The sequence below is a fragment of the Lepidochelys kempii genome, chromosome 3, assembly GCF_965140265.1.
Source record: "Lepidochelys kempii isolate rLepKem1 chromosome 3, rLepKem1.hap2, whole genome shotgun sequence".
In the NCBI taxonomy this organism is placed as follows: Eukaryota; Metazoa; Chordata; order Testudines; family Cheloniidae; genus Lepidochelys; species Lepidochelys kempii.
The window spans coordinates 35,546,640-35,561,568 of NC_133258.1; the positions used below are offsets into that span (position 1 = coordinate 35,546,640).

Consider the following 14,929-nt stretch of genomic DNA (forward strand, 5'->3'; position numbering starts at 1 on the left):
TCTGTATTATTGTAATGTCTAATAGCCCACTAGAGATCACAAAATTACACTACACTTCATAACGAAAGAGTAAATCACTATTTTTTTTCCAAAATAAAAATCTCTTACATGTAATAAAAATAATAATTAACAGAACAGGAAGTTGCCATACTGACAGCGATGAAGGTTAAGGTGCAGAAAATGCAGTTGGATTGAATGCATTAGACACACCTTTCAAAGTTTTAAAAATGAAGATTCACCTGTAAACAGTATTCTCTGGGATGACCTCTGCAGTGTCACATTCTTGGGGTGCACCGATGGTGCATCTTGAACTGGAGAAAACTTCTAATAGCTGTGCCTATTGAAGCCTTCTTGTTGTTCCTACCCCTCTCCTTGCTGTTGTGAATGTTCAGAGGACAGAGCTATAAGAGAGGGCATAGTGCAATGACCACTTAAGTGCCTTCCAGCACCTCTTTAAGTCCAAACTGAAATTAGGACTCCAAGCCCTGGTCTACACTAGGACTTTAGGTCGAATTTAGCAACGTTAAATCGATTTAAACCTGCACCCGTCCACACAGTGAAGCCCTTTATTTCGACTTAAAGGGCTCTTAAAATCGATTTCCTTACTCCACCCCTGACAAGTGGATTAGCGCTTAAATCGACGTTCCCAGCTCGAATTTGGGGTACTGTGGACACAATTCGATGGTATTGGCCTCCGGGAGCTATCCCAGAGTGCTCCATTCTGACCGCTCTGGACAGCATTCTCAACTCAGATGCACTGGCCAGGTAGACAGGAAAAGAACCGCGAACTTTTGAATCTCATTTCCTGTTTGGCCAGCGTGGCAAGCTGCAGGTGACCATGCAGAGCTCATCAGCACAGGTGACAATGATGGAGTCCCAGAATCGCAAAAGAGCTCCAGCATGGACCGAACGGGAGGTACGGGATCTGATCGCTGTTTGGGGAGAGGAATCCGTGCTATCAGAACTCCGTTCCAGTTTTCGAAATGCCAAAACCTTTGTCAAAATCTCCCAGGGCATGAAGGACAGAGGCCATAACAGGGACCCGAAGCAGTGCCGCGTGAAACTGAAGGAGCTGAGGCAAGCCTACCAGAAAACCAGAGAGGCGAACGGCCGCTCTGGGTCAGAGCCCCAAACATGCCGCTTCTATGATGAGCTGCATGCCATTTTAGGGGGTTCAGCCACCACTACCCCAGCTGTGTTGTTTGACTCCTTCAATGGAGATGGAGGCAATACGGAAGCAGGTTTTGGGAACGAAGAAGATGATGATGATGAGGAGGTTGTAGATAGCTCACAGCAAGCAAGCAGAGAAACCGGTTTTCCCGACAGCCAGGAACTGTTTCTCGCCCTAGACCTGGAGCCAGTACCCCCCGAACCCACCCAAGGCTGCCTCCTGGACCCAGCAGGCGGAGAAGGGACCTCTGGTGAGTGTACCTTTTAAAATGCTATACATGGTTTAAAAGCAAGCATGTGAAAGGATTACTTTGCCCTGGCATTTGCGGTTCTCCTAGATGTAGTCCTAAAGCCTTTGCAAAAGGTTTCTGGGGAGGGCAGCCTTATTTCGTCCTTCATGGTAGGACACTTTATCACTCCAGGCCAGTAACACATACTCGGGAATCACTGTAGAACAAAGCATTGCAGTGTATGTTTGCTGGCATTCAACCAAAATCCGTTCTTTCTCTCTCTCTGTTATCCTCAGGAGAGTGAGATATAATTCATGGTCACCTGGTTGAAATAGGGTGCTTTTCTTCTGGGACACTCAGTATAGCCCATTCCTGCTGGGCTGTTTGCCTGTGGCTGAACAGAAATGTTCCCCGCTGTTAGCCACAGGGAGCGGGGAAGGTTGAGGGGGTAGTCACGCGGTGGGAGGAGGCAAAATGCGACCTTGTAACGAAAGCACATGTGCTATGTATGTAATGTTAACAGCAAGGTTTACCCTGAAAGAGTGCAGCGACTGTTTTATCAAATGTGTCTTTTTAAATACCGCTGTCCCTTTTTTTTTCTCCACCAGCTGCATGTGTTTCAATGATCACAGGATCTTCTCCTTCCCAGAGGCTAGTGAAGCTTAGAAAGAAAAAAAAACGCACTCGCGATGAAATGTTCTCCGAGCTCATGCTGTCCTCCCACACTGACAGAGCACAGACGAATGCGTGGAGGCAAATAATGTCAGAGTGCAGGAAAGCACAAAATGACCGGGAGGAGAGGTGGCGGGCTGAAGAGAGTAAGTGGCGGGCTGAAGAGAGTAAGTGGCGGGCTGAAGACAGGGCTGAAGCTCAAATGTGGCGGCAGCGTGATGAGAGGAGGCAGGATTCAATGCTGAGGCTGCTGCAGGACCAAACCAGAATGCTCCAGTGTATGGTTGAGCTGCAGCAAAGGCAGCTGGAGCACAGACTGACACTGCTGCCCCTCTGTAACCAACCGCCCTCCTCCCCAAGTTCCATAGCCTCCACACCCAGACGCCCAAGAACGCGGTGCGGGGGCCTCCGGCCAACCAGCCACTCCACAACAGAGGATTGCCCAAGAAAAAGAAGGCTGTCATTCAATAAATTTTAAAGTTGTAAACTTTTAAAGTGCTGTGCTTAAAGTGCTGTGTGGCATTTTCCTTCCCTCCTCCACCACCCCTCCTGGGATACCTTGGTAGTCATCTCCCTATTTGTGTGATGAATGAATAACGAATGCATGACTGTGAAGGAGCAATGACTTTATTGCCTCTGCAAGCGGTGATTAAAGGGAGGAGGGGAGGGTGGTTAGCTTACAGGGAAGTAGAGTGAACCAAGGGGCGGGGGGTTTCATCAAGAAGAAACAAACAGAACTTTCACACCGTAGCCTGGCCAGTCATGAAACTGGTTTTCAAAGCTTCTCTGATGCGTACCGCGCCCTCCTGAGCTCTTCTAACCGCCCTGGTGTCTGGCTGCGCGTAACCAGCAGCTAGGCGATTTGCCTCAACCTCCCACCCCGCCATAAACGTCTCCCCCCTTACTCTCACAGATATTGTGGAGCACACAGCAAGCAGTAATAACAGTGGGAATATTGGTTTCGCTGAGGTCTAAGCGAGTCAGTAAACTGCGCCAGCGCGCCTTTAAACGTCCAAATGCACATTCTACCACCATTCTGCACTTGCTCAGCCTGTAGTTGAACAGCTCCTGACCACTGTCCAGGCTACCTGTGTACGGCTTCATGAGCCATGGCATTAAGGGGTAGGCTGGGTCCCCAAGGATACATATAGGCATTTCAACATCCCCAACAGTTATTTTCTGGTCTGGGAAGAAAGTCCCTTCCTGCAGCTTTTGAAACAGACCAGAGTTCCTGAGGATGCGAGCGTCATGCACCTTTCCCGGCCATCCCACGTTGATGTTGGTGAAACGTCACTTGTGATCCACCAGAGCTTGCAGCACTATCGAAAAGTACCCCTTGCGGTTTATGTACTCGCCAGCTTGGTGCTCTGGTGCCAAGATAGGGATATGGGTTCCGTCTATAGCCCCACCACAGTTAGGGAATCCCATTGCAGCAAAGCCATCCACTATGACCTGCACATTTCCCAGGGTCACTACCCTTGATATCAGCAGATCTTTGATTGCGTGAGCTACTTGCATCACAGCAGCCCCCACAGTAGATTTGCCCACTCCAAATTGATTCCCAACTGACCGGTAGCTGTCTGGCGTTGCAAGCTTCCACAGGGCTATCGCCACTCGCTTCTCAACTGTGAGGGCTGCTCTCATCCTGGTATTCATGCGCTTCAGGGCAGGGGAAAGCAAGTCACAAAGTTCCATGAAAGTGCCCTTACGCATGCGAAAGTTTCGCAGCCACTGGGAATCGTCCCAGACCTGCAACACTTTGCGGTCCCACCAGTCTGTGCTTGTTTCCCGAGCCCAGAATCGGCGTTCCACAGCATGAACCTGCCCCATTAGCACCATGATGCATGCATTGGCAGGGCCCATGCTTTCAGAGAAATCTGTGTCCATGTCCTGATCACTCACGGGACCGCGCTGACGTCGCCTCCTCGCCCGGTATCGCGTTGCCATGTTCTGGTGCTGCATATACTGCTGGATAATGCGTGTGGTGGTTGATGTGCTCCTAATTGCCAAAATGAGCTCAGCGGCCTCCATGCTTGCCTTAGTATGGTGTCCGAACAGAAAAAAGGCGCGGAACGATTGTCTGCCGTTGCTCTGACGGAGGGAGGGGCGACTGACGACACGGCTTACAGGGTTGGCTTCAGGGAGCTAAAATCAACAAAGGGTGTGTCTGTACATCAAGGAGTATTTCAGGCAGGACTGCACGGAGGGTTCCAATAAGAAATGGTGCACCAAAGTTATCGTTGTTATTGGAACAAGGAGGTTAGCCTGGCCTCTGATTGATACATGGCTAGATTAACCTCGCTGCGCCTTCTCTGTGACTGACTGCAGTGTGATCTAGACAGGGGAGGAGGAAAATGAGTCCAAAACAAATCTGGTCTATTTCTTGTTCTGACCCACTCCATCTATCCTTTACATCTTTGGCTGGCAGCAGACAAAAAAGGCGCGAAATGATTGTCTGCCCTTGCTTTCACGGGGGGAGGGAGGGTGGGAACGGGGTCCTGACGATATGTACCCAGAACCACCCGCGACAATGTTTTAGCCCCATCAGGCATTGGGATCTCAACCCAGAATTCCAATGGGCAGCGGAGACTGCGGGAACTGTGGGATAGCTACCCACAGTGCAACGCTCCGGAAGTCGACGCTTGCCTCGGTACTGTGGAAGCGCTCCGCCGAGTTAATGCACTTAATGCACTTAGAGCATTTTCTGTGGGGACACACACACTCGAATATATAAAACCGATTTCAAAAAAACCGACTTCTATAAATTCGACCTAATTTCGTAGTGTAGACATACCCCAAGTGGAGAAGGTGGGAAGGGAGTGAGTGTGTGCAGAACTAATCTCAAAGTAACCCTCATTTCTTCTTGAAGTGACCTTTACGCATTCCCACTTGTCGGAGTTTAGTAAGCAGTACTCCTCCCTGGACAGTGGGACAAGGATGTCGAGTTAAATAGAGAATGTAATACTGCTTTACCAAATTGTGCATCTGATCTAGATGCCAGATCTAGAGAATAATGTTTTGTGAAAGTATGAACTGATTTACAAGTGGTAACTCTACAGATTTCTAATATGGGAATGTCTAAGGCAAACCATAGACATAGCCCTCACTCTAGCCAAGTATACTCCGTGCCCTTCTGGAAGAAGAACAGCAATGTGTTTAAAACACACATTAGTACAGAATGTAACCAACTTGCAATGGCATTGGGAGGAAATTTCTTGAAGTTACGTCTTTTCCCCTAAGTGACAGTCTAGGTGATTTCCTATATTCCTTAGGCTTATTAATGCTCTCTTAGCATCTAAAGTGTGTAACTTAACTTCCCAAGCGAGTGTGAGAACTACAGAAAAATACAGGCAATTTTATGGACTGGTTTAGATGGAATTCTGTTACAGTCTTGGGGAGACATATGAGATGTGGACAAAGGACCACTTTATCTTTGTGACTGATTGCAAAAAGGGGGTGGTGTTAGCCATGAGTGCCTGCAGCTTGTTCACTAGCAGATTTAGTAGCTACAGTAAAAGTTTTAACTGAAAGATGTCCCCAGTTTCATTCTCCCATAGGTTTGAAGAAAGGTTTCATGAGCTGACTAAATACTAAATTGAGGTACCATGTACATCCAGGTTCTCTGTTGGGTAGACATTTGTCACGGTTCCTCCCCCACTCTGAACTCTAGGGTACAGATGTGGGGACCTGCATGAAAAACCTCCTAAGCTTATCTTTACCAGCTTAGGTCAAAACTTCCCCAAGGTACAAAATAGTACCCCCGTTATCCTTGGACTGGCCGCTACCACCACCAAACTAATACTGGTTACTGGGGAAGAGCTGTTTGGACGCGTCCTTCCCCCCAACATACTTCCCAAAACCTTGCACCCCACTTCCTGGACAAGGTTTGGTAAAAAGCCTCACCAATTTGCCTAGGTGACTACAGACCCAGACCCTTGGATCTTAAGAACAATGAACAATCCTCCCAACACTTGCACCCCCCCCTTTCCTGGGAAATGTTGGATAAAAAGCCTCACCAATTTGCATAGGTGACCACAGACCCAAACCCTTGGATCTGAGAACAATGAAAAAGCATTCAGTGTTTTACAAGAAGACTTTTAATAAAAAATAGAAGTAAATAGAAATAAAGAAATCCCCCCTGTAAAATCAGGATGGTAGATATCTTACAGGGTAATTAGATTCAAAAACATAGAGAACCCCTCTAGGGAAAACCTTAAGTTACAAAGAAGATACACAGACAGAAATAGTTATTCTATTCAGCACAATTCTTTTCTCAGCCATTTAAAGAAATCATAATCTAACACATACCTAGCTAGATTACTTACTAAAAGTTCTAAGACTCCATTCCTGTTCTGTCCCTGGCCAAGACGACTACAGACAGACACAGACCCTTTGTTTCTCTCCCTCCTCCCAGCTTTTGAAAGTATCTTGTCTCCTCATTGGTCATTTTGGTCAGGTGCCAGCGAGGTTACCTTTAGCTTCTTAACCCTTTACAGGTGAGAGGAGCTTTCCCCTGGCCAGGAGGGATTTCAAAGGGGTTTACCCTTCCCTTTATATTTATGACAACATTTATTAACCTCTTCAAGAACTGTTTTATTATATCCTGGCCGAATTCAGTCATTTGCTTTACTAAGCTATAATAAGCGGAGATGACTAGCAATGTACTTTTCCCAATGATATGGAGAGTCCCAAGGATTTCAAATGAAGTAAGTAATTCAGCATAGAGTGAATAAGAGCTGAAATTGAGTTTATACTATTGTTGGTTGCCCATAAAAAGAACCTTTCCCATTTGCCATCATAACACTGGATAGTCTAGATCTGTAAAAATCCTAAGGCCAATGCTTTCAAGTGGAGAGAGTCTGGGTCCAGCTGGCAAATCCAACTTATCTGCTGGACCTGGAACTTCAGGGAGAGACAGATGGTCTTGTGATAGCTGCAGGAGATCCAAGAATCATTGTTGTCTCATCTACACTGGGGTAATCAAAACAATCCTGACCCAGTCTTCTTTAATTTAGAGAGTCCTCAGGAAAATCAGAGGAATTGGAGGGACACCTAGAAGTGACCTACCCTGCAGTCCAGAAGAGACACATCTGAAATGGACTGGTTGCTCTGGGGCAAACCTTTGACATTTTGAACTGTGTCTTATTACAATCATGTCTATCTCCTGAAGATTTAGGCTGTTCAGTGTTATGATCACAAGTGGGAAAGGTTCTTTTTATGGGCAACCAAAAGCATAAATCCAGTTTCAACTCTTATTCAATCTATACCCCCACAGGGAGAGGATATAATTTTCTACTGAATTCCTGAGCGACCACTAGCATTGACTGTGTAAGCCTCTGCTCAGCTGACTTACCTTTTACTTTGTCCCTGTCTGCAAGGTGGTGAGCTATAGAATGAATTTGCTGTAGCATGCACCACTGCCTGAGAGCTATGGCCTCTTTGCACAGTTCGCTGGAATGTGCTCTAGTCTGCTTGTTCATGTAAAATATTAATGAAGTATTGTCAGTAACTATTTGAGCCACTCTGCTCTATAGCTGAGAGAGAAAGGACTTGAAAGTCTAACACGCTGCCTTTAATTCCTCAAATGTGAAGGTCTGATTGAGATGGGGGGGAGGGGTGGGGAATATAAGAAGGGGATAACTGAAGCTATGTGGAATTTAAACTTTCTGATGAAAGAGTTCAGCTACTTAGGGCCTAGAATGGGTCAGAGACGACTATCTTTCTTTTGGGATCAGAAAGTACCTGGACTAAAGCCTTTCCCCTCAAACTCTTCAGAAACTTCCTCTATGGCACCTGGCTCAAGTAGTAAATAGACTTCTGATCTTAGTGAGTTCTCTTGAAAAGAGTTCCTGAAGAGAGATGGGTAAGAAGGGTGGAAGGGAGGGAGTGCATAGAATTGAATGCAGTAATCCTGCTGGACAATCTGCAAGATCCGTGGTGATAGCAGTCTACGGATCTAAGAAACAGGAGATGTAGTTTTAAAATGAAGTGATAGCAACTTGTAGGTTTAAAACTAATCTGGGATTCTCATGCGTCTTGTAAAACCTGAGTAAAAGGGGCCAGAACAGAGGGAGATGGTCTTCCTTTAGCCCATGGTTTATAGTTTGCGCTTCTCTACTGTTGCTGAATAGTAGGCTCTTGTGGGTACTGCTTCATTATAAATGAACAGGAAGTAGAGGAAGGATAGGATTGCCTCTGGTAACAAAAGGCTAGTACATCAGATCTTTTTCTGAGAAATCCTCAGGGACACTGCAGGTTCAACTTCTCTAGAAGTCTGTCAGTTCAAAAGCTAAACAGCACTTCGCTATCAAATGGGAGATCCTCTATCTGGGTTTTTGTTTCCAGAGGAAGTCCAAATGAATGTAGTCATGAGTGGTTATTCAAATTACTTGTGGATGCCACAACAGCGCCACATACCACATCAGAAGTGTTAAAGGATGCTCTCAAGGCATGCGTAGTCAGAGCTTTGGCCAGTTTTCTTTGGTCCTCAGGTAATGACTGGACAAGCAATGCTATTTTCTCCCAATATTTGTATGTGGACACTACTGTCTGATAGGTTACCACTGTAATGTCCAAATGTGGCAGAGGAGAATATACTTTCCATGCAGAGTCTAGCTTCTCACCCTCTCTAGCTGAAATGGCATAGTGGAGTTGCTACCCTTCATCTCTTTTCGTGGCAGTCAACACTGCCAATGAATCTGGAGCTGGATGGTCTGGATAAACAAGAACTTCCCAAGTGACAGATGGTTAACTAGTCATGGTTCAGATGCTGGGTTTAACTAGGTATTTTGCTGGCTGCAATAAACCATCCAGAACTCCTGAAGGGTGAACCCAAATACTGAAAACTGGGTGTACAGTTTCCTCTAAGGTTAACAAAGGGATGTTTAGGTAGAACCATCCTTTGTAGGAGTTTGTGTAACTGGAGCATAGTTTCTGGAGGGGAAGATGACGACGTATCCACATTATCATCTGGCAAAGTTTGAACATCTGGCTCTGTATCCAGAAGTTCGATAGGCCTCTTTAGTTTTTCTTCAGACAGCATACTGGGGACAAGCAAAGGAGACTCTTCCCCTGGTATTAGCATGAGTCACAGATCTAAGTAGGATGGTTCTGGGATGGGGCATTTCCCCTGTACCTTTTCGGGAGAAACCTCCAACTGTAGCTGCCTTTCTTCAACTCTTTAATTCAGGGCAACACATAGGGACTGGCCAAGATGGTCATATTGCCCTCTGGTGGTACTTCTCAGCAGGGTGGATAAAAATTAATGATTTAAAAAAATAAAAATAAAAAATATATAATTTGTTTTATTTAAATTAGATTTTTTTTATAAAATGCTTTTTGAGGGAAAAACCTATCTAAAGATAGTTTTAATTAAGATATATTATAACTCATGGATATCCCATCCTGGAATAGGGATTATAAATTCTAAAGTATAAGACAATATATTCATACGTTTAAGAAAAGTTTTGTAAATGAGTTCCAATAGTTCATGGATTAGGGACCCAATTTTATTGGGTTCCAGGGGCTTCTGTACAGATTATTTAGGTTAATATTTCTATCTACCCAATGGGACTCAGAGCTCAGTCTAGAAGATACCATTAGAGATGCTTAGTTTTGCAGTTCTCAAACTATGGATTTGTGTCTCCATAGATAACATGCTTGTTAACAGCAAAAAATATTTTTAAATAAATAAATATATAGAGGTGAGAAATAACAGACCTCAACCTCATTGTCCCTCTGCAAATTTGTGTACACAGAGTCAATCCCTTACCTCTCTCTAAAAGTGCAAAGTTTCAAAAAGTTCAATGAATAGAAGATTGTTGGGCGCAGAATAGATCTGGAAAAGGAGAAGAAGCCTGGAGATAAATGTGAGAAGGGAGGGACAGGCAGCAGAAACTAAAGTGAACCTGTTTGAGCTGCATATTCCTGAAGTTTTGAAGTCTTTCTGAGTGTAGCCTTCATTGATTTGAGATCTACCATACCATTCTCTCACTAAGGGAAAACCTCTGGGAGCAGGCCGTAAAAAAGATCCAGTTTGGGAATATTTTAATGAAGTTCCTCTACCCCTGGGTAAGACAAGCATAAGTGCAAAATGCAAACAGTGCACCAAAGAAATGCAAGGCCCAGTTGCCCGAATGAAACAACGTCATGAGAAGTGTTCCTTCTCAGGAGGAAGCTGTGTTGAAGATGATGAAACGAACATGTCTGAAAATGCAGGATATTCAGGTTGGTAAACTTTTTTATTTCATACTTCTTTCCTAAGGATTCTCATGTTTGAGCAAAAAATTTAGTTGTTACTCTATGATACTATCATTTTAGATGCAGTTGTGATAAAAAATACATAGCTGAAATAGGCAGATCTTCCTTTTATAATTTCACCTTTAAAGTAGTACTGAGTGTCAGTAAATTCAATGAGTAATACTAACTCCTGACTTATCATACCCCTGGGCTTGGGACTATTGGGGCAAGTTTGCCTGCCAAGTCCTCTTTACTGGGACTCTTCTCCCTCTCTTCTGTATGTTCATCATCATGTACCTTGCACATGGCTTGGTCCTCCTGGGAGTTGGTTGAGCCTCTGCCCTCCTGCTCCTTTAGGTGTCCCTGATCTAGTACTCCCTGATCTAGTACCTTCTTCAAGTTTTTCTTTCCTAAATCCTCCAGCACATCTGTTCTTTCTGGGCTTGTTATAGGATGTCTACAGTTATTAAACACTGCACCTAGAAGGCTACTTAGAGGGTCTACATTAGTGCTCTCTTTACACGGACCTAGCTGTTGGGGTTGCTCACTCCCCTCATCTGCCCTTTTACTATGAGAAATGGACTCCAGGAAGTTCCTAGTGTTATCAAGTAAGGCAATGGATTTAGTACACCCACTCTCTGCCATTTAAACTTTCCTTCCACTTCTAATGGAACAACTGCCATGGGATAAGTGTTCTTTTCCCCATGTACACGTAACAGTGCTGGTTCTGGCGGGACCCAACTGAGAGTGCCAATTCAGGACAAATTGCTTAAAGCAGGGCAGTTTCAGCCCAAGGCTGGGGTTTCTATGCACACCAAGGCAAACCAAACGAGCCAAACAGAGAAGACTTTGGTTTTACCCCACTGGCTAACCATGAGTCACACAAGCAATTCCCTTAGACACTCCAGTTTCCCACTATCACCACCAGTGCCACTCGTTATGGGGACAAATGGCTATGAAAACCAATACCCCAGTAAAAGAAAAAAGGTTTTCTCGATCCCAAAGGACCAAGCCCCAAATCCAGGTCAATATACAAATCAGATCTTACCCACAAATCACGCTGTTGCCAATCCTTTAGAATCTAAAATCTACAGGCTTATTCATAAAAGGAAAAGATATAGATGAGAGCTAGAATTGGTTAAATGAAATCAATTACATACAGTAATGGCAAAGCTCTTGGTTCAGGCTTGCAGCAGTGATAGAATAAACTGCAGGTTCAAATCAAGTCTCTGGAGTACATCCACAGCTGGGATGGGTCTTTCAGTCCTTGGTTCAAAGCTTCAGTGTAGCAAAGTTCCTCCAGAGGTATGAAGCAGGACTGAAGACCCAATGGAGGAGCTGCAGCAGCTTTTTATATTCTCTTGCCATGTCATCTTTCTTTCTTTGTTCCAAAACAAGCTGTCCATCACATGGCCTGGAAAAACCTCAGAGTTCTGTCCATAGGCATGTTCCTGCATACCTTGCTGAGTCACAAGACATGTCTGCCTTCTCTCAATGGGTCAATTGTATGGCTGATGGTCCTTAATGGGCCATCAAGCAGGCTAGGCAGAGCTGACACCAACTTGTCTGGGGTGTCACCCAGAAGCATAGCATAAGTTTGAAATACAGACAGTATAGAGCCAATATTCATAACTTCAACTATAAAATGATACACATACACAGATAGCATAATCATAACCAGCAAACCATAACCTTGTCTTAGACACCTCATTTGACCCCCTTTATATAAGATTTGGTGCCACTACAGGATCTTGGTTGCAACAATGATCTATATGGTCCCAGTTCAAATCAATAACGTCACAGTACATGGTTATTGTCACTCTCTTCTGTTGACACCGTGGTCTAACCAAGGTGCTCTGTACAAGGGAACATGCTTCCACTGAATCCATAATATACCTCTGTAATTATCCGGCCTACTTTGATGGGAATTTTCTTTATCTCAGGTCCTCCTTTTACACCTGTCCACTCACAGAATTCTGCAAACCCACAGTCCTATAGGTGCAGTATTTTTTTATATGAGCTTTGCCACTGCACTGGTAACAAATCACTAAGCAGGCAATTGGGGCACCCTTGTTTACCTCTCGTGACCAATTCCAGGCCTTCAATAAAAAAGGTTCCTCAAGCTTCTTTCCTCCCTTCCTTGCTGTAGAGAACAGAGCTCTTTTCATGGAAAGTCTGCTTGCACATGCTCCTTTTTTAATTTTACAGTGGCCTCTAACAATTCTGACTGATGTCTCCAGACTCTCATAGCCTTGGGGAGGCTCGGTGTAAACTGTTCCAGAATAACTGAGTCCGTGAGGGCCTTTAAAGTTCTGACTCTCTGGCCTTAAACAATGACTGGCCCAGTCTGACAATTTCTGTGCAAAAGCCCCGGGACATATCCCACCATTCTATCTAGCTGCTCGGGATTTTTGGTGGTATTCTTTCACCAACAAGCCCACCCTGTCCAAAATAGCATCTTTAAGTGTACCCATAGTATGATGTTACACCCCATATTCTTCACAGAAATATAGTTATGATATGAATATGGTATAATTAAGATGTAGTTTATGCAAGATGGCTCATGTAAGATATCATTGGAAAGGTTATGATTTACTGAATGTGATTATCCAATTTGAATGCATGTATCGTTTCTCTATCTAAAGTTAGGAACGTGGACTATGTACCAAATGACAGCTGTGTGTGTATTTAGGAGACACCCACCAGACAATCGGCCATCACAGCCTTGATGGGCCATTAGGAAGAAACAATAAGACTGTGAAGATACTAATCTCTCTCCTTCCTGAGAGGCATCCTGGGATGTAGCTGTGACACTACAAGGTCAGGTGGTCCTGTCACCTGATACAAAATATCACCTTGGACACTGCTGGTACTCTCTAGGGGGATGGGGATTGAACAAAGGTTTCCTGCCTTAGGTAAATCCTTTTTAAGGCTGGGGAAGAGGTTAATCTAGACTCTCCTCCATTGCCTACCCAAGAAGAAAGACCGCTGAAAGTACCTAAGAGGTGAGTCCAGACTGAGACAGGGGTCCAGTCTGTAAGACGAGATAACTGGAACTCTAAGCTATAGAAACTCTACATCCCACCTAATTCAACATTTAGAGTGAGAAATTACATTTTGTAACCAGTTTCTTTAGTGAATTAAGCTGTCTGTGTATTTTGTTTTATTTGTTTAGTAATCTGCTTTGTTCTGTTTGCTAGCCCTTATAATCACTTAACATCTGTCTTTTGTAGTTAATAAACTTATTTCTTGTTTGTTTATAACATAACCCAGTTTGTGCAATTCATATAAGGAGGGGGCGGGAGGCGCAAGAAGCTGTGCATATCTCTCTTCATATTGACGGAGAGGGCGAATTTTTATGAGCTTGTGCTGTGCAGAGTTTTCTATACAGCACAAGACAATATACCTTTGGGTCTGAACTCCAAGGGAGGTGGGTACCTGAATTCTGCGGCAAGTCCCTTAAACTGAGTCTTCCCAGAGCTGATCTCAGTGTCTATCTGCAGCTGGGCGTGGCCCTGCCTGCATGTGCACTAGAGGAGGCTTAAGAGCCTGGCTCAGCAAGACAGTGTAAGGGGGCCCAGGCTGGAAGAACAGGCAGACTCAGTGGTATCCCAGTACATCAGGTGGCACCTTAAAGGGGGGCAACCCATCATACATAGTTTTTAGCTTGGTGTTTGCTTAGGGCCATATAAGCCACCTGAACCTCATTGGTCAGGTAAGGGGCTAGCTGCAGTGCCCATGCACCCTTGTCCCATCTGGCATTAACAGCTACCTGTTTAAAGGTTGGCAAAAAGACATCAGGGTCATCCCACAGAGTTATTTTAGGTAGTTCTGGCCTATCACCCAACTTCCAGTTCCCTCACTGGAACTCACCAGCCTCTGTAAGAGCTGCCGCTGTACCTGGGAATGGGAATCAGTTAGATCCATAAGCATGTGCTCAAGAACCAGCCAGCCAAGCCACTGAGAGAGAGAAAGCTTGGTGCCACTTCAGAGCCCTGATGCACCCCACACAATGTCCCATTTCAAGCAGTGGACATCCTCCTTCAGAGGATGGAGATCAAAATACCCTTACCTAGAATACACGGGGGGTGGGGTGGGGGGGAGAATATCCCTTCCTGACCCCTGCAGGTGTCTGGCTGAAACTCTGAAGTATGAGCACTTAGGAACATTAAGATATAAACTGCAAGTGAGCCCCAGGGCTGCTGAGCCCTGCCATCACATGTACCTCTGTCATAAATCACACTCCTAAATTTGTCCAGTTCTCTCTTAAAACTAAGTTGTTTGACACCACGACTCCTATTGGGAGGCTTCTCCGGAACATCACCCTTTGGATGGTTAGAAACCGTCTTCTAATTTCTAGCCTGTATTTGTTCATGGTTAGTTTATATCCATTTGTTCATGTGCTAACACTGTTCTTTAGTTTAAACAGCTCTTCATCCTCTCTGCTATTTACCCTCCAATGTATTTATAGACAGCAATCATATCCCCTCAGCCTTCTTTTTGTTAGACCAAACAAGCCAAGATCTTCCAGTCTCCTTTCATAAAACAGTCCCTCTGTTTCCCTGATCATCCTAATAGCTTTTCTCTGCACCTGTTCCAGTTTAAATACATCTTTCCTG

The 14,929-nt window shown here is 44.7% G+C and overlaps 1 protein-coding gene across 4 annotated transcripts in view; it reads right to left on the reverse strand.

The window, feature by feature from the left end:
- Positions 1–14,929, reverse strand: part of TRAPPC12 (trafficking protein particle complex subunit 12) — an 85,189-nt gene that overhangs the window by 58,419 nt on the left and 11,841 nt on the right. The window lies entirely within an intron of this gene.